The 20,431-nt window shown below is 37.8% G+C and overlaps 1 long non-coding RNA gene across 2 annotated transcripts in view; it reads right to left on the bottom strand.

The window, feature by feature from the left end:
- The window catches only part of LOC138442630 (uncharacterized), a 94,975-nt gene that overhangs the window by 14,508 nt on the left and 60,036 nt on the right, over positions 1–20,431 (bottom strand). Inside the window, exons 3-6 of one of the 2 annotated variants that reach the window (XR_011257795.1) lie at positions 10,637–10,777; positions 9,193–9,378; positions 8,623–8,743; positions 2,607–4,369 (exon numbers count right to left, since the gene is read on the bottom strand). This is a non-coding gene — a long non-coding RNA (uncharacterized lncRNA). Of the gene's footprint in view, positions 1–2,606; positions 4,370–8,622; positions 8,744–9,192; positions 9,379–10,636; positions 10,778–20,431 lie in introns of those variants that run through there. The other variant, XR_011257793.1, reaches the window with a different exon arrangement.

Below are 20,431 nucleotides of genomic sequence, written 5' to 3' on the forward strand. Positions count from 1 at the left end.
TTTTCAAGTCAGGTGGCCAAAGTATTGGAGCTTCAGCTTCAGCATCAGTCCTTCCAACAAATATACAGGACTGATTTTCTTTGGGATGGCCTGATTGGATCTCCCTGCAGTCTAAGGGACCCTCAAGAGTCTTCTCCATTGCCACAATTCAGAAGCATCAATTATTTGGCTCTCAGTCTTCTTTATGACTCAACTCTCACATTCATACATGAGCAGTGGAAAAACCATAGCTTTGACTAGATGGACCTTTGCAGGCAAAGTGATGTCGCTGTTTTTTAATACACTGTCTAGGTGTGTCATAACTGTTCTTCCAAGGAGCAAGCATCTTTTAATTTCATGCCTCTAATCATGGTCTGTGTTGATTTTGAAGCCCAAGAAAATGAAATCTAATACCTTTTTCACATTTTCCCCATCTATTTACTATGAAGAGATAGGACCAGATGCTATGATCTTCATTTTTTGAATATTGAGTTTTAAAACAGTTTTTTCACTTCTTATCTTTCACCTTTATCAAGAGGTTCTTTAGCTTTTCTTCACTTTAGTTGGCTGTATCCAACGCATGAAGTATATACATGAAGCATATATCATTATCTTCTGACATTTCTACATCTCGGCTGATAACATCCTAGTCTACCCATCAAGATTACTCACCTAGACCAGGCATTGACAAACTTTTTCTATAAATGATAAAATAGTACATATTTTCGCTTTGCAGGTCATACAGTCCCTATCACAATTATTCAAATATTGCCATTGTAGTTGGAAAATCAGTTCAGTTCAGTTCAGTTGCTAGGTCGAGTCCGACTCTTTGCAATCCCATGAATAGCAGCACGCCAGGCATCCCTGTCCATCACCAACTCCTGGAGTTCACTCAAACTCACATCCATCGAGTTGGTGATCCTAACCACCCATCTCATCCTCTGTCGTCCCCTTTCCCTCCTGCCTCCAACATCAGGATCTTTTCCAATGAGTTAACTCTTCACATGAGGTGGCCAAAGTACTGGAGTTTCAGCTTTAGCATCATTCCTTCCAAAGAACACCCAGGGCTGATCTCCTTCAGAATGGACTGGTTGGATCTCCTTGCAGTCCAAGGGACTCTCAAGACTCTTCTCCAACACCACAGTTCAAAAGCATCAATTCTTTGGTGCTCACCTTTCTTCACAGTCCAACTCTCACATCTATACATGACCACTGGAAAAACCATAGCCTTGACTGGAAGGACCTTTGTTGACAAAGTAGTGTCTCTGCTTTTGAATATGCTATCTAGGTTAGTCATAACTTTTCTTCCACGGAGTAAGCATCTTTTAATTTCATGGCTGCAGTCACCATCTGCAGTGATTTTGGAGCCCCAAAAAATAAAGTGACACTGTTTCCACTGTTTTCCCATCTATTTCCCATGAAGTGATGGGACCAGATGCCCTGATCTTCATTTTCTGAATGTTGCGCTTTAAGCCAACTTTTTCTCTCTCCTCTTTCACTTTCATCAAGAGACTTTTTCTTTCCTCTTCACTTTCTGCCAGAAGGGTGGTGTCATCTGCATATCTGAGGTTATTGATATTTCACCCAGCAATCTTGATTCCAGCTTGTGCTTCTTCCAGCCCAGGGTTTCTCATGATGTACTCTGCATAGAAGTTAAATAAGCAGGGTGACAATATACAGCCTTGACATACTCCTTTTCCTATTTGGAACCAGTCTGTTGATCCATGTCCAGTTCTAACTATTGCTTCCTGACCTGCATACAGATTTCTCAAGAGGCAGGTCAGGTGGTCTGGTATTCCCATCTCTCTCAGAATTTTACACAGTTTATTGTGATCCACACAGTCAAAGGCTTTGGCATAGTCAATAAAGCAGAAATAGATCTTTTTCTGGAACTCTCTTGCTTTCCCAATGATACAGCAGATGTTGGCAAATTGATCTGTGGTTCCTCTGCCTTTTCTAAAACCAGCTTGAATATCTGGAAGTTCACGGTTCACGGTTCACATATTGCTAAAGCCTGGCTTGGAGAATTTTGAGCATTACTTTACTAGCATGTGAGATGAGTGCAATTGTGCAGTAGTTTGAGCATTATTTGACATTGCCTTTCTTTGGGATTGGAATGAAAACTGACCTTTTCCAGTCCTGTGGCCACTGCTGAGTTTTCCAAATTTGCTGCATATTGAGTGCAGCACTTTCACAGCATCATCTTTCAGGATTTGAAATAGCTCAACTGGAATGCCATCACCTCCACTAGCTTTTTTTGTAGTGATGCTTTCTAAGGCCCACTTGACTTCACATTCCAGAATGTCTGGCTCTAGATGAGTGATCACACCACCGTGATTATCTTGGTGGTGCAGATCTTTTTTGGACAGTTCTTCTGTGTATTCTTGCCACCTCTTCTTAATATCTTCTGCTTCTGTTAGGTCCATACCATTTCTGTCCTTTAACGCGCCCATCTTTGCATGAAATGTTCCCTCGGTGTCTTTAATTTTCTTGAAGAGATCTCTAGTCTTTCCCATTCTGTTCTTTTCCTCTATTTCTTTGCATTGATTGCTAAAGAAGGCTTTCTTATCTCTCCTTGCTATTCTTTGGAACTCTGCATTCAGATGCTTATATCTTTCCTTTTCTCCTTTGCTTTTCGCTTCTCTTCTTTTCACAGCTATTTGGAAGGCCTCCTCAGACAGCCATTTTGCTTTTTTGCATTTCTTTTCCATGGGGATGGTCTTGATCCCTGTCTCCTGTATAATCTCACGAACCTCATTCCATAGGTCATCAGGCACTCTATCTATCAGATCTAGGCCTTTAAATCTATTTCTCACTTCCACTGTATAATCATAAGGGATTTGATTTAGGTCATACCTGAATGGTCTAGTGGTTTTCCCTACTTTCTTCAATTTAAGCCTGAATGTGGCAATAAGGAGCTCATGATCTGAGCCACAGTCAGCTCCTTGTCTTGGTTTTGTTGACTGTATACAGCTTCTCCATCTTTAGCTGCAAAGAATATAATCAATCTGATTTCGGTGTTGACCATCTGGTGATGTCCATGTGTAGAGTCTTCTCTTGTGTTGTTGGAAGAGGGTGTTTGCTATGACCAGTGCATTTTCTTGGCAAAACTCTATTAGTCTTTGCCCTGCTTCATTCCACATCCAAGGCCAGACTTCCTACTTTTGCATTCCAGTGCCCTAGAATGAAAAGTACATCTTTTTTGGGTGTCAGTTCTAAAAGATCTTGTAGGTCTTCATAGAACCGTTCAACTTCAGCTTCTTCAGCATTACTGGTTGGGGCATAGACTTGGATAACTGTGATATTGAATGGTTTGCTTTGGAGATGAACAGTCTTGGAGATCATTCTGTCGTTTTTGAGATTACAACCAAGTACTGCATTTCGGACTCTTTTGTTGACCATGATGTCTACTCCATTTCTTCTGAGGGATTCCTGCCCGCAGTAGTAGATATAATGGTCATTTGAGTTAAATCCACCCATTCCAGTCCATTTTAGTTCACTGATTCCTAGAATGTCTATGTTCACTCTTGCCATCTCTTGTTTGACCACTTCCAATTTGCCTTGATTCATGGACCTGACATTCCAGGTTCCTATGCAATATTGCTCTTTACAGCATCGGACCTTGCTTCTATCACCAGTCACATCCACAGCTGGGTATTGTTTTTGCTTTGGCTTCATCCCTTCATTCTTTCTGGAATTATTTCTCCACTGATCTCCAGTAGCATTTGGGTACCTACTGACCTAGGGAGTTCCTCTTTCAGTATCTTATCATTTTGCCTTTTCATACTGTTCATGGGGTTCTCAAGGCAAGAATACTGAAGTGGTTTTGCATTCCCTTCTCCAGTGGACCACATTCTGTCAGACCTCTCCACCATGACCCGCCTGTCTTGGGTGGCCCCACAGGGTATGGCTTAGACAAGGCTGTGGTCCTAGTGTGATTAGATTGTCTAGTTTTCTGTGATTATGTTTTCAGTGTGTCTGCCCTCTGATGCCCTCTTGCAACACTTACCATCTTTCTTCAGTTTCTCTTACCTTGGATGTGGGGTATCTCTTCACAGGCTGCTCCGACAAAGTACAGCCACTGCTCCTTACCTTGGACAAGGGGTATCTCCTCATTGCTGCCCCTCTTGACCTTGAATGTGGAGTAGCTCCTCTTGGCCCTCCTGCGTCCATGCAGCCACCGCTCCTTGGACATGGGGTTGCTCCTCTCGGCCACTGCCTGTGACCTCAGGTGTTGGGTAGCTCTTCTCAGCCGTTCCTGCACCGTGGCATCCTGGCACTCTCCACCGCTGCCCCTAACCTCGGACATCGGGTAGCTCCTCTCGGCTGCACTTGTGTGCTGTTGCAGCCGCCCATGCAAAAAGTCACTGTTGACTGTGTTTCAATAAAACTTTATTTGGAAAAAAAAACAAGAGGCAGGCCCATGGATGATAATTTGCCTACCTTTTACATAAACTGTTATAATTACCTTCAAATTGTGTTCTGTGTCCAAATTTTATGCTACTATGGTTCCATGCAGGAACCAAAAGTTTGTAAAAACATAAAGCAGATCATATCTTCTTGCCACATAAAATCCTTGAAAGACATTTCAGTGCAAGTAAAATAAAATATAAACTCTTTACCTTGGCCTAGAAATTCTTGCATGACCTGACACTTGTTTATCTATCTGACCTCACTTATAGTGATCTTCCCTTTATAACTAAACTTCAGCCATCACCAACCTTTTTAAAATTTTTATTTATTTATTTTAATTGGAGGATAATTACTTTATAGTATTGTGATGGTTTTTGCCATACATCAACATGAGTTGGCCATAGGCATACATGAGTCCTCTTAAAAAAAAAAAAAAAAACAATAACAACAAGGTCTTTCCTACCTTTGATCTTATTGCTCTTTCTGCTTGGAGTCCTCTTCTCTTGATTGGTTGCAGGACTGTGTCACTTTTATGCTTTTGATGTCAGCTTAAATGTTAACACTTTGATGCCCACTATTTTAATATAAATATTCTCAGTCTATATTCTTTTTATCAAGTTATGAAATTTACTCTACCTCCATTACAGCATCTATCACAAACTCTATCTTGTTTCTTTGTCTGTTTTATTTTAACCTCTCCTACTAGATTATAAACTGACCAGCCCTATTCATCACTATATGTTAAACTCCTAGTACAGTGAAGGTTTTCAACAAATACAAATTGAGTATATGGATGAACAAATTGGAAGTACACAAAGTCAGGTACAAATATAAGTATCTGAAAACAGGGACATCTGAATTGAGAAAATTTCTACCAGGGAGAGAAAGAGAGAAAGAACACTCAAAGAGACCAAACCAAGGAAATTTCAAACTATTGTTGAAGGGAACAGTAGAAAGAACTGACCAAAAACAAATAAATAAATAAACAAACAAACAAAAGCTTTTACATGGCATTTAATCAGCAGAAAGAACTTGGAGAATGTGGGGTGCTGTCATCTGAATGGCTATATGACTTTTAAAAAATCTGCATAGCACATATGGTGTGTGTGTGTGCTTAGTCACTCAGTCATGGCCAACTCTTTGTGACCCTTTGCACTGTAGCTCACCAGACTCCTCTGTCCATGGAATTCTCCAGGCAAGAAAACTGGAGTGGGTTGCCATTTCCTTCTCTGGGGGATCTTCTTGAGAACTGAACCTTTGTCTCCTACGTCTCCTGCACTGCAGATGATTCTTTACTCACTTAGCCATCAAAAAAATCATCAGCATATATAGTAGCCATTACTTTTATTATTGTTCTTGGCTGATATTTTATTATTATGAAACTCTATAAAGAGCTCCAGTACTTTGGTCACCTCATGCGAAGAGTTGACTCATTGGAAAAGACTTTGATGTTGGGAGGGATTGGGGGCAGGATAAGAAGGGGACGACAGAGGATGAGATGGCTGGATGGCATCACTGACTCAATGGATGCGAGTCTGAGTGAACTCTGGGAGCTGATGATGGACAGGGAGGCCTGGCGTGCTGCAATTCATGGGGTTGCAAAGAGTCGGACATGACTGAGCGACTGAAATGGACTGAACTGAACTGATTCTCTGTATCCTTGGTGAAAGAAGCCAAAAAGCCATTCCAAACATGAGTCAGCTAGAGTCTCTTTTCTGTTATCTAGTATTTTTAAAGAGTACTTTTCAAACAGTATGCACAGAAATCTCTTGAAGTTTGTTAAATACAGATTGATGGCAACTCCTCCCCCCATCATGTGCCCCATTTTGATTTAATAGTTCTAGGGCAGGGCCCAAGAATTTTTTTACTTATTGTTTTATTGGGATATACTTCATAAAATTCTTGTGCTGTAAAATTCATCCATTTAAAGTGTACACTTTTGGTGGTTTTGAATATGTTCACAAACTTGTGCAACCATCACCACTAATTCCAAAATATTTTCATCACCCCCAAAAGAAACTCCATCCCTACTTGCAGTCACTCTTCCTTTCTCCCTTTTCCTAGTCCCTGGAAACCACTAATATTTCTGTCTTTTGGATTTGCCTGTTCTGGATTTAGAAAAGGCAGAGGAACCAGAGATCAAATTGCCAACATCTGTTGTATCATAGAAAAAGCAAAAGAATTCCAGAAAAGCATCTTCTTCTGCTTTATTAACTATGCTAAAGGCTTTGACTGTGTGGATCACAACAAACTGGAAAATTCTTAAAGAGATGGGAATACCAGATCACCTGACCTGCCTCCTGAGAAATCTATATGCAGGTCAAGAAGCAACAGTTAGAACTGGACATGGAACAACAGACTGGTTCCAAATTGGGGAAGGAGTATGTCAAGGCTATATATTGCCACCCTGCTTATTTAACTTCTATGCAGAGTACATCATGAAAAATGCTGGACTGGATGAAACACAAGCTGCAGTCAAATTACTGGGAGAAATATCAATAACCTCAGATATGCAGATGACACCACTCTTATGGCAGAAAGTGAAGAGAAACTGAAGAGCCTCTTGATGAAAGTGAGAGAGGAGAGTGAAAAAGCTGGCTTAAAATTCAACATTCAAAAAACAAAAACCATGGCATCTGGTCCCATCACTTCATGGCAAATAGATGGGGAAACAATGGAAACAGTGAGAGACTTTATTTTGGGGGGCTCAAAAATCACTGCAGATAGTGCCTGCAGCCATGAAATTAAAAGGCACTTTCTCCTTAGAAGAAAAGTTATGACCAACCTAGATAGCATATTAAAAAGCAGAGACATTACGTTGCTGACAAAGGTCCATCTAGTCAAAGGTTTGGTTTTTCCAGTATTCATGTATGTAGATGAGAGTTGGACCATAATGAAACCTGAGTGCCAAAGAATTGATGCTTTTGAACTGTGGTGTTGGAGAAGACTCTTGAGAGTTCCTTGGACTGCAAGATCGAACCAATTAGTCCTAAAGGAAATCAGCCCTGAATATTCATTGGAAAGGCTGATGCTGAAGTTGAAGGTCCTTTACTTTGGCCACCTGATGTGAAGTTCTGACTCAATGGAAAAGATCCTTATGCTGGGAAAGATTGAAGGCAGGAGAAGGGGGCGAGAGGATGAGATGGTTGGATGGCATCACCAACTCAATGGACTTGAGTTTGAGCAAGCTCCAGGAATTGGTGATGGACAAGGAAGCCTGGAATGCCACAGTTCATGGGGTCGCAAAAAGTCGGACACGACGGAACAACTGAACTGACTGTAGATTTTAGTTTTCATTTTCCTCAAGCACTAACACTGTTGAACATTTTTTCATGTGCTTATCGGCCATTTGTATATCTTCTTTAAAGAAATGTGTTTTTGAATATTTTGTCCATTTTTAATTGGATTATTTGTCTCTTTATCATTAAGTTGTAAGAGCTATTTGAATATTCTGTCTACTAGATGCTTATCATATATACAATTTGCAAATATTTTCTCCCATTATATGGACTGTCTTTTCATTGTATTTATTAATATATCCCTTGAAACACAAAAGGCTTTCATTTTAATGAAATCTAGTTTGTCTACTTTCTTTGGTTGTTAGTCCTTTTGTTGTCTTATCTAAGGAGCCGTTGCCTAATCCAAGAACATAAAGACTAACACCTTGGGAATCTCAGTTTTCTTCTAGAATTATACAGTTTTAGCACTTATCTTTAGGTTCCTTATTTTATTCAGGCCTGTATTATTGTTGTTCTGCTTGAATCCAATTTTTCTAACAGTTCACAAAATCCTTACCCAGTTCTGTTTTATGATCTTAAAGTTATCAGGGAAAATGTACTTGTCAAAGTTAACATTATATTAAGACACATCAGATTCTCCAGGAATTTTACATAATTTCTGGAGCACTTATAAATCCATATAAGACATCAGAATGCTTAGTATGACTTCTTATTTGACAATACTTCTCAGGTAATTTCTTGAATCCGTCTAATTGGTTTAATATCTCCTTTTTTATAAGGAAAAATTGATTTTAAGAATTTTGTCAAAAATATCAAGACATCTGGTCAGATAAGATCATGAGTCACTGTACAAATAATACTTTGTCATTCATTTAACCAAAATGATAATAAAGACTTTGTAGGCAAATATGGACAGTTACATAATTGTAAGACCTAGCTTGTTTAAGTAATCAAAGACTTAATATGAAACACAGGAAATTAAGCCTCTCACCTTCTGAGATGACCCATATCTGTCTGTGGAGTGTGTTTCTCCCAGGGCCATTCTCCTCTTTTGAAATGGACCACACTCTGTGTATAAAATCGGTGTCTCTCTAAATGAATCCATTTCTTACCTTAAAAAAAATAAACACAGAAAATTATTTTGACAAGGTACAAAATCTTTGTTTTCTAGGCAAATTACTTGAAAGGTTTAAAAAAAACTTTGTTTACAATGTTTTATTAAAAGCAGATTAATATTCTAAGATTTGAGTCAATAGAGAATTCTATAGTACATTTGATTAGATTCAAATATTCTGTATCAAATTTTTATATCCCAAACAGCTTCTCTGATTATTTATCAGGCTAGCATAAAAACATGCTCAGAGATGCAATACAGAAGAAAAAGTTATAACTTGGTCCTGAATTTTTTTCCCTAGGATAATCTCTTCCACAAAGAAGACTGCTTTTTATATATATAAACTTGCCCTATAACTAGTCTTGGATCACAGAGAGTGTTAAGGACAGCTTAAGAAATCTAGACATTTTTTATTCTACTATCACCATAGACCAAAAAATCACTCACCAAGTGGATGTTCAGGTTAGATGGAGATGTCTTTGAACCTTTTCACTTAGAGATTGCCTTTAAACTTAGAGATTATCTTTTTCCAACTTCCTTTCAGAAATGTGTTTTTTCCTCTTCTTGTAACTGTCTGCTTTTCTACATTTCCACATTTACAAGGCCATCCATTGTGGTTTTGTTTCTTAAGACCTAAAGATGGTTCCAACAGAATCCAACACTGTTACAAAATGGCACAGCAATTTTTCTTTCCTCAGTAAAACTCAATATTTGTACCCTGGACAGTTATAGAATTTAAGGCATAAAAGAGCTGACTATGGGAAAACTTCACCCTTAGTCATGACATGGTGTGGCATATTATCAATATACAATGAAGAGGAAAAAAATGAAATGAGCATAATTATACATATAATGAAAATCTCTTGCCACTGACAGAAGTAAAATTAACAAGTTTTAAGTTAAGGAAATGAGACAGTCTTTCTAGAATCTGGCAAGCAAACTTGAGAGATAAAAAGGCTGAAAGGGACAGAGAGTAAAAAATAGTTAATGTTTAGGTACACTCCCAGATGAATGAACATATTAACTTTCTGAACCCATGAAGTTACCCTGGAAGACTCTTTCTTAAATATCACCTTATGCAACTTTACTAACATAAAGTAATCAGAGATAATAGTTTACACTACTTAGCTCTTTATAAAAAGCTTTCCAAGTTTTCCTTTCCTAGCCATGATGGAGCTACTGTTCTGCCAAAACAGTTAAAAACTAAACACAATTTATTATATTTAAAATATACATGAAAATCATACAACTAAAAAAATAAATAATTTGATGTTAAAATGGGCAGGGAACTTGAATAAACATTTTTTTTTCCCAAATAAGAGATACAAATAGCCAAAAAATACATGAAAACATGGTTAACAACACTGATCATCAAGGAAATGCAAATAAGAACCACAAGGAGCTATCACTTCACACCTGCTAAAATGGTTATTACAAAAAGACAAAAGATAACAAGTATTAGCAGGATCTGGGAAAACAGAACTCTTTTATACTATTAGTGGGAATGTAAATTGATGGAGCCACTATGTAAAACAGTTTGGAGCCTCCTCAAAACGTTAAAAATACAACTACCATATGATCCAGGAATCCTAGTTCTGCCAAAGGAGATGAAATCACTATCTCAAAGAAATATCTGCATAACTCCTGTTCACTGCAGCATTGTTCGTAATAGCCAGGATATAGAAACGGCTTGTTTGTGTTCACTGACAGAAGAATGGATAAAAAATGTGATATATAATGTGATATATACGTACATACACACAGACACTGCAGTATTATTCAGCCATAAGAAAGGAAATTCTGCCATTTGTGACATGGAAGGACTCAAGAACATTATGCTAAGTGAAATAAGTCAGCCAAAGTAAGGTAAATACTGTATAATATCACTTACCCTATGGAATCTACAAAAAGCCAAACTCAGAGAAACTGAGAGTTGAATGGTGGTTATCATGGTTTCGGTGGGTGGGTGGAGGAAGTGGGGAGATGTTGGTAAAGGGTACAAATTTCCAGTTACAAGATAAATATGAAAGATCTAATATACAGAAAAAAGAAAAGAAAAAAGAGAAATAGAATTAGAAAACTACAAAATTTACCAGAACTAATGAGTGAATTCAGTAAGATTTTAGGATACAAAGTCAATGTGTTTAAATCTATTTTTCTGTATTCTAGTAACAAATAATTATAAATTTAAAATTTAAATATCATTTACAATAAAATATTTAATAAATTTTGCAATATATATAAGAATTCTGTACTGTAAATTATAAAACATAGAAGAAAAGATCTAAAAACTGAAAAGATGTCAATATCATGTTCACAGATTAGGAGACTAAATGTTGTAGACATAAAAATTAACCCAAAATTGACACATATATTCAGTATAATATCAAACAAGAATTCTGAAAAGCTCATTATTGAAAAAATGACATATCCTTTATAATATTTATGTAAGTAAGTAAAGGAATTATCACTATCCATACAATTATGAAAAAGAAGACCAGAGTTGAAGGAATCACACTATTTGATTTCAAGACTTACAAAGTACATTAATGAGGACACTTTGATTGGTATAAGGAAAGAGGAGTAGGTCCATGAAATCAAATACATACAAATAAATATAGACACACATAGATACCACTAATTGAATTTTGATAAAGGTTCCTAGGAAATTCAATGGGAAAACATTTCAAAAACTTGCTGGAATAAATGGATATCTACATGGGAGCAAAATTGAAGCAATACATTTCAACCACTACTTTGAACAATTCATAAAATTTAATTTGACTTGGTCCATATACATAAACATAAAAGCTCACAAAAAAGAATGAGAAAATGCCATTTTCAGCAACATGGATGGGCCATGAGATGGGTCATACTGAGTGAAGTAAATCAGACAGAAAAGGACAAATATGATATCATTTACAGGTGGAATTAAAAGATGCTTACTCCTTGGAAGGAAAGTTATGACCAACCTAGACAGCATATTAAAAAGCAGAGACATTACTTTGCCAATAAAGGTCCATCTAGTCAAGTCTAAGTTTTTTCCAGTAGTCATATGCGGATGTGAGAGTTGGACTATAAAGAAAGCTGAGCGCAGAAGAATTGAGGCTTTTGAACTGTGGTGTTGGAGAAAACTCTTGAGAGTCCCCTGGACTGCAAGGAGATCCAGCCAGATCATCTTAAAGGAGATCAGTCCTGGGTGTTCATTGGAAGGACTGATGTTGAAGCTGAAACTCCAATACTTTGGCCACCTGATGAGAAGAGCTGACTCATTTGAAAAGACCCTGATGCTGGGAAAGACTGAGGGCAGGAGGAGAAGGGAATGACAGAGGATGAGATGGTTGGATGGCATCACCGACTCAATGGACAAGTTTGGGTAGACTCTGGCAGTTGGTGATGGACAGAGAGGCCTGGCGTGCTGTGGTGCATAGTGTTACATAGAGTCGGACACGGCTGAGAGACTGAACTGAACTGATAGGTGGAATCTTTAAAAAATAGTACAATGAACTGATTTACAAAACAGAAATAGAGTAACAGATATCAAAAACAATCTATGGTCACCAAGATGGAAAGGAGGGAGGGAAAACTGGGAGATTGGGATTGACATATAAACATGAATATTTATAAAATACATAACTAATAAGGACCTATTGTATAGTATAGGGAACTCTTCTCAATACTCTGTAATTACCTATATTGGAAAAGAATCTTAAGAAAGAGTGGATATATGCATATGTATAATTGATTCACTTTGTACAGTAGAAGGTAACACAACATTATAAGTCAGTTATACTCAAAAAATGCTAAAAGAGTAAACCTTCTAGAAGAAAACACAGGAGAATATGTTTCAACCTTGGAGTGATAATGATTTCTTAGAGAGGTCATACAAAGAATTATTAATCGTTGAAGAAAAATGGTGGCACAGTGGTAAAGAATCCACCTGCAACTGAGATGCAGAAGACACGGGTTCAATTCCTGGGTGGGGAAAATCCCCTGGAGAAGGGCATGGCAACACACTCCAGTACTTTGGCCTGGAAATCCATGGACAGAGGACCCTGGCGGACTACAGCCCATGGGGTCACAAAGAGTCAGACATGACTGAGCAGGCAAACACAAAGAAAAATATGGTTAAATTGAATTTCATCAGAATTTAAAATTTCTGTCCCTTAAAGACATTCTTAAGAAAATAAAAACTTAAACTGTAGACTGGGTGAAATTGTCGCATTATATTGATCAATCAAAGGACTTGTACTAGAATATATAATTAACTTCTAAAATGAATAATAAAAAGACGCACTAGTTAAGAACAAAATAGCCAAAATATTCAAAAATATATTGCACAAATGAAAACTTACAAGTAGCAAGTCACCTGGAAAAGTGTTTGGCATCACTAATAATCATGAAATAGTAATTAACAATACAATGAGTTTCCATTAAATGTCTCTCCCAGGAAATTCCCTGGCAGTCCAGTGGTTGAGATTTCATGCTTTCACTTTCAAGGGCACAGGTTTAATCCCTGATGGGGAAATTAGGATCTTACAAGCCTTGTGGCACCATCAAAATACTTTTTTAATAAAAAATAAAAATTAATTAATGTCTCTACCAGAAGCTAAAATTAAAAAAATATATATGGATGTGGAATAATCAGAACACTGTTACTTTACTGGTGGGAATATAAAAAACAATTTAGAAGTTTTTCATGAAGCTGACTATATACATATCCTATGACTTAGCAATTCCACTCCTATGTACCAATTCAAAAAATAAAAATATTTATTTTATTCATCTATTCCTGTGTTAAAAAAAAATCAAAATCTAATGACTTCAAACAATAGGTGCTTTTTGTCTCAGAATTATCTGAGCTGATTGAACTCAATCAGGTAGTTCTTTGCTCCATATAGGTGGAGTTGCAGTCTTCTGAAACTTGGCTGTGCTGAAATGCATAAGATAATCATTTATATGGATGTCAACTGGTGCTTGTTTTAGCTGGGAACCCAACTGTGGGCATCAACTGGAGTGCCTGGATCCTCTTTCCTGTGGTCTCTGCACATAGTTTGAGCCTCTCACAGCAGAGTGGTTGAGTTCATAGAGGGAACTTTCCAGAAGACAATGGTGGACACAGCAGATAAATACTCACAAGTTACATAGCAACACTTCTGCCAAATTATATTGATCCAAAGCATTCACAGAAACAGTTCAGATTCAAAGGTATGAAAAATAGGTGCCATATTAAAATGAGAGAAACAGCAGTAATTTATGACCATCTTTATTCTAAGAACACACAAAATTATTTATACAGTGACTGTGTGGATCACAATAAACTGTGGAAAATTCTGAAAGAGATGGGAATACCAGACCACCTGACCTGCCTCTTGAGAAACCTATATGCAGGTCAGGAAGCAACAGTTAGAACTGGACATGGAACAACAGACTGGTTCCAAATAGGAAAAGGAGTACGTCAAGGCTGTATATTGTCACCCTGCTTATTTAACTTCTATGCAGAGTACATCATGAGAAATGCTGGGCTGGAAGAAGCACAAGCTGGAATCAAGATTGCTGGGAGAAATATCAGTGACCTCAGATATGCAGATGACACCACCCTTATGGCAGAAAGTGAAGAGGAGCTAAAAAGCCTCTTGATGAAAGTACAAGAGGAGAGTGAAAAAGCTGGCTTAAAGCTCAAAATTCAGAAAACAAAGATCATGGCATCTGGTCCCATCACTTCATGGGAAATAGATGGAGAAACAGTGTCAGACTTTATTTTTTTGGACTCCAAAATCACTGCAGATGGTGACTGCAGCCATGTAGTTAAAAGACACTTACTCCTTGGAAGGAAAGTTATGACCAACCTAGATAGCATATTCAAAAGCAGAGACATTATTTTGCCGACTAAGGTCTGCCTAGTCAAGGCTATGGTTTTTCCTGCGGTCATGTATGGATGTGAGAGTTGGACTGTGAAGAAAGCTGAACGCCAAAGAATTGATGCTTTTGAACTGTGGTGTTGGAGAAGACTCTTGAGAGTCCCTTGGACTTCAAAGAGTTCCAACCAGTCCATTCTAAAGGAGATCAGCCCTGGGTGTTCTTTGGAAGGAATGATGCTAAAGCTGAAACTCCAATACTTTGGCCACCTCATGCGAAGAGTTGACTCATTGGAAAAGAGTCTGATGCTGGGAAGGATTGGGGGCAGGAGGAGAAGGGGACGACAGAGGATGAGATGGATGGATGGCATCACCGACGCGATGGACGTGAGTTTAAGTGAACTCTGGGAGTTGGTGATGGACAGGGAGGCCTGGCGTGCTGCGATTCATGGGGTCACAAAGAGTCAGACACGACTGAGAGACTGAACTGACTGAACTGATGGACACTTTACTCATAAAGCCAAATTGTTAACTCCAACTAAAAATGACCCAGTTGTCCATTCACAGATGAATGGGCAAACAAATTTTGGTATATTTGTACACCTGAATCTCATTTGAATTATTTAAGGAACATCCAACTGAATGAAAAGGAATAAGCTACTAATATTGACAATAACACAGATATATATCACAAATATTAAGTCAAGCTAAAGAAACAAGGCACAAAAGAATATGTATTGAATGATTTCATTCGTGTGAAATTTAAGTACAACCAGACTAAAAATAAGAGTAATGGGTTCCTCTGAAGAAGACAGACTGAACAGAAAAGAGCACAGATTTTCTGAGGTGATGAAATGTTCTATATCTTGATTACTTCTCTACATATTTCAAAACTCATTGAACTGTACACTTAAGATGTATGCATTTCACATGTAAATTTTATCTCAATTTTTTTTAATTTTTATTTTTACTTCATTTTGCTTTACAATACTGTATTGGTTTTGCCATACATTGACATGAATCAGCCACGGGTGTACATGAGTTCCCAATCCTGAACCCCTCTCCCACCTCCCACCCCATATCATCTCTCTGGATCATCCCCGTGCACCAGCCCCAAGCATCCTGTGTCCTGTATTGAACATAGACTGGTGATTTTTTTCTTACGTGATAGTACACAGAAATATACAAAATAAGAGCTACCCTCTTTCTTCTTATCAACAGTCATATGAAGAAAAAGATGGTCTTGGTATTTTCACTTAAAGAAGATAAGTTAAGATGTCACAGAAAGTTAGTGGCATTGATACATAAGTAGAATCTAGATAGGGCAACAATCATGGTTAAAAAACACTTTTTTCTGTTCAAAACTTTTTTTCTAATAAAAAAAGCTTATTTTTTAAACAGTTTCAGGTTCACAGAAAATTGAGGAAAGTACAGAAATTTCCTGCCTCTACACAAGCATAGCTTTCCCCATTAACAAATTCTCCCATCAGAGTGGTGCATTTATTACAATTGATGAACTTACATTGGTACATCATTATCACTCAGAATTCTTGGTCTACAGTAAGATTCACTCTTGGTATTAAATACATTTTATGGTATGGACTAATGCATAATGATAAGTATCCATCCCTACAATATCATACAGAGTATTTTCTCTGCCCTGAAAATCCTCTATGCTATATCTATTTATCCCTACCCAGCCCCTCAACCTCTGTCAACCACTAATCTTTTTACTGTCTCCATAGTTTTGTCTTTTCCAGAATGTAATATTGTTGTTCAGTTGCTAAGTCATCTTTGCAACCCCATGGACTGCAGCATGCCAAGCTTCCCTGTCCATTACCATCTCCCAGAGTTTGTTCAAATCCACATCCATTGAGTTGGTGATGCCATCCGACCATCTCATCTTCTGTCGCCCCTGCTCTTTCTGCCCTCAATCTTTCCAAGCATCAGGGTCTTTTCCAATGAGTTGGCTCTTTGTATCAGGTGGCCAAAGTAATGGAGTTTCAGCTTCAGCATCAGTCTTTCCAATGAGCATTCAGGGTTAATTTTCTTTAGGTTTGACTGGTTTGATCTCCTTGCAGTCCAAGGGACTCTCAAGAGTCTTCTCCAGCATCACAATTTGAAAGCATCAGTTCTTCAGCACTCAGCTTTCTTTATGGTCCAGCTCTCACATCCATACATGACTACTGGAAAAACAATGGCTTTGACTATTATGGATCTTTGTTGGCAAAGCGATGTCTCTGATTTTTAATATGCTGTTTAGGTTTGTCATAATTTCCTTCCAAGGAGCAAACGTCTTTTAATTTCATGGCTGCAGTCACCATTCAAAGTGATTTAAAAGCTGCAGAGTCCAAGAAAATAAAATCTGTCACTATTTCCACTTCCCCCATCAATTTGCCATGAAATTCTGTGGAAAATTCTTAGAGATGGGAATACCAGACCATCTTACCTGCCTCCTGCGAACCTGTATGCAAGTCAAGAAGCAACAGTTAGAACCGGACATGGAACAACAGATTGGTTCCAAATTGGGAAAGGAATACATCAAGACTGCGTGTTGTCACCTTGCTTATCTAACTTATATGCAGAGTAGATCATGTGAAATGCTGGGCTGGATGAATCACAAGCTGAAATCAAGATTACTGGGAGAAATATCAATAACCTCAGATATGCAGATGACACCATCCTTATGACAAGGCAAAGAGGAATTTAAGAGCTTTTTGATGAAGGTGAAAAAGGAGAGTGAAAAAGTTGGCTTAAAACTCAGCATCCAAAACATGAAGATCTGGCATCCGGTCCCAACACTTCATGGCAAATAAATGGGGAAACAATGGAAGTAGTGACAGACTTTATTTTCTTCAGCTCCAAAAATCACTGCCATGAAATTAAAAGATGCTTGTTCTTTGGAAGAACAGCTATGAAAACCTAAACAACATATTAAAAAGCAGAGACATTGTTAAAAAGCTTTGCCAACATAAGTCCATATAGTCAAAGCTATGGTTTTTCCAGTAGTCATATATAGATGTGAGATCTGGACAACAAAAAAAACTGAGTGCTGAAGAACTGATGCCTTTGAGCTGTGGTGCTAGAGAAGACTCTTGAGAGTTCCTTGGACAGCAAGGAGATCAAACAAGTCAATCCTCAAGGAAATCAACCCCTTGATTTCCTTGGAAGGGATGATGCTGAAGCTAAGCTCCACTACTTTGGCCTCCTGATGCAAAGAGCCAACTCACTGGAAAAGTTTTGGTAAAGTTTTTCTAAATATCTTTTTTCCTATTTTTTAATCATGCTATTTGTGTTCTTATTTTTGAGTTTCAAGAATTCTTTGGGTATTTTTGACAATTGTCTTTCATCAAATATGTTTTTCACAAATATTTTCTCCTAGTCCGTGGTCTGACTTTTCATTCTCTTGGTAGTGTCTTTTGCAGAAAGAAAGTTTTCATTTTAATGAAGTCCAGATTGTCAATTCTTCCCTTCATTAACTGTACTCCCTCAATCTAAGTTATGATTTTATTTGCAAACCATCATGGAAAGCTAATTGGATATACTTCATATAAAACTTTCAAAACTTTCATTTGTTATTAAAAAAATTACTTGTGCATAATCATATTGTAAGCAAAACCAGCTTTAGTCTATTTCTAATATCTTAGAGACTATTATTTTTTCTTTTCTATGACATAGTCCTTGGTCATAGCATTTACCAGTTTAGTTCTCAAATTTAAACTAGGGAAAAATGAAAGTTGTTCCCAAGGAACATTCTGTTCCAAAGAAAATTACTTCCATCTGATTTACTAAAACTGAAAAATTTTTTTAAACGAAAATGATTCAAAGCAAAACATTTTATTAATGGTCTGGTCAGTTTACTCTCCAGAGGAAGCCATGCTTTAAAATCCCAACAGGTTAGTAAGCTACTCACAGTCCATAATTAGCCAGAATTTCTAGGATTTTGTGACTTTTGGTTTGGCATTGCAACACCTCTTATGTCACTGGGCTCAATTTCCTAATTCCCAATTCTTATGAAAATAATATTTCAAAAATTCTTAAAAGTGGTTATTTATAATCAGTTTCATGGAAAATTTTGTGGTAAACGTCACTATATAGTCCATTCCTCGTTTTCTGTTTTGAATTTTGTTTTGTTGGTGTTGCTACTGTTCGTTTTGGTCCCTTTGGCCTGTTATAACAAAGTCCCATAGACTAGGTAGCTCATAAAAAACAGAAATTGCTTACAGCTATGGACATTGGGAAGGTCAGGATCCAGGTCCCAAAAGATTCAGTGTCTGGTGAGATCTTGTTTTCTGGTTCATAGATGGTGCCTTCTCATTGTGTTATCATCACACAATGAAAAGGAGTAAGGAAGTGGTGTGGAGCCTCTCTTATGTGCACACTAAACCCATTCATGATAGATCAGCCCTCCTCACCTTCCAAAGATCTGACCTCCTAATACCATCATATTCAGGATTAGGACCCCATGGGCTGCAGCACGCCAGGCCTCCCTGTCCATCACCAGCTCCCGGAGCTCACTCAAACTCACGTCCATCGAGTCAGTGATACCATCCAACCATCTCATCCTCTGTCAACCCCTTCTCTTCCTGCCTTCAATCTTTCCCAGCATCAGGGTCTTTTCAAATGAGTCAGTTTTTCGCATCAGGTGGCCAAAGTATTACTTGTCAAATGTTGAGTCTTTCACTATTTGTTCAAGTAGTGACAAGGGAGGCCAACAGAGAGTTCTGATTCTCTAGGAAGTACATAAATTACACACATATAAGCACATCACAATTATTCTTATTAAAACAGCAATCAATTTGTTCTAATATATATTAAATAAGAATGAATGACATTGTAAGTTCATGCAGAAGTGGATGTTCTCCTTAAAAATGTTACAAAGATAATGGTGGGCAAAAGCAGTATAGTGAATGACCATTATTAAGTGCAATCTTAGAAGTCTAACTTCCACAAAGGATCTCTGTAGTATCAAAAAAAAGGAAGTTATTTAAACTAGATGATCCCTTCTAAGATTTTCTTTTCTTACTGAGCCCAGACCAAATATCTGAAAACTTCCCATTTCTGAGAAGCCCAAAGCTTTTGACAACATTTAACATTTTAATGCTTATCTTTTCTTTATTTTCTGTGTGGTCATCTCTTGTCAAAGAAATTTCTGGCAGGCCAGGATTGCAAGGCTGAACAAAAATAACTAGCTACCCGATATGCCCAGGAGGTGGCAAGGAAAAGCCCACCTACTGTTACTTGGCACCTTGCTTAGTCTAGACTCAATCAAAATTCAGTACTAATTTACTCCTTTCTCAAGCAGATTTAATTGTAAATGGGTAGCAGGAAAATTATATAATGAACAAAAGTAGGAAAAACATTCTTGACATACAGTAATTCTGGGGCAACTTTGAAGCCAAGTTAATCCCTAAATGATGCTCCTTTTTCCTTGGTCTGTCAAGCCCAATGTGGAAGGAGACAAACTGCATTGATGTTGCCAAGTTAACCCCAAAGTACCTGGCCTTTTCCTTTTCTTTTGTTACTCGCGTGCAAACAAGTAACTCTATTTTCCACTTCAGCTCTTACTGATTGATAAACTGGTATCTTAGATGTGCTTAACTTGATAATGATATGTCTACATCTTTTCTTACTGCAGTATATACCATTTCTGAAGGCAATGGCACCCCACTCCAGTACTCTTGCCTGGAAAATCCCATGGACAGAGGAGCCTGGTAGGCTGTAGTCCATGGGGTCGCTAAGAGTCGGACACGACTGAGTGACTTCACTTTCACTTTTTATTTTCATGCATTGGAGAAGGAAATGGCAACCCACTCCACCCACACCAG

Source organism: Ovis canadensis, chromosome 6, assembly GCF_042477335.2.
Source record: "Ovis canadensis isolate MfBH-ARS-UI-01 breed Bighorn chromosome 6, ARS-UI_OviCan_v2, whole genome shotgun sequence".
NCBI classification, from domain to species: domain Eukaryota; kingdom Metazoa; phylum Chordata; class Mammalia; order Artiodactyla; family Bovidae; genus Ovis; species Ovis canadensis.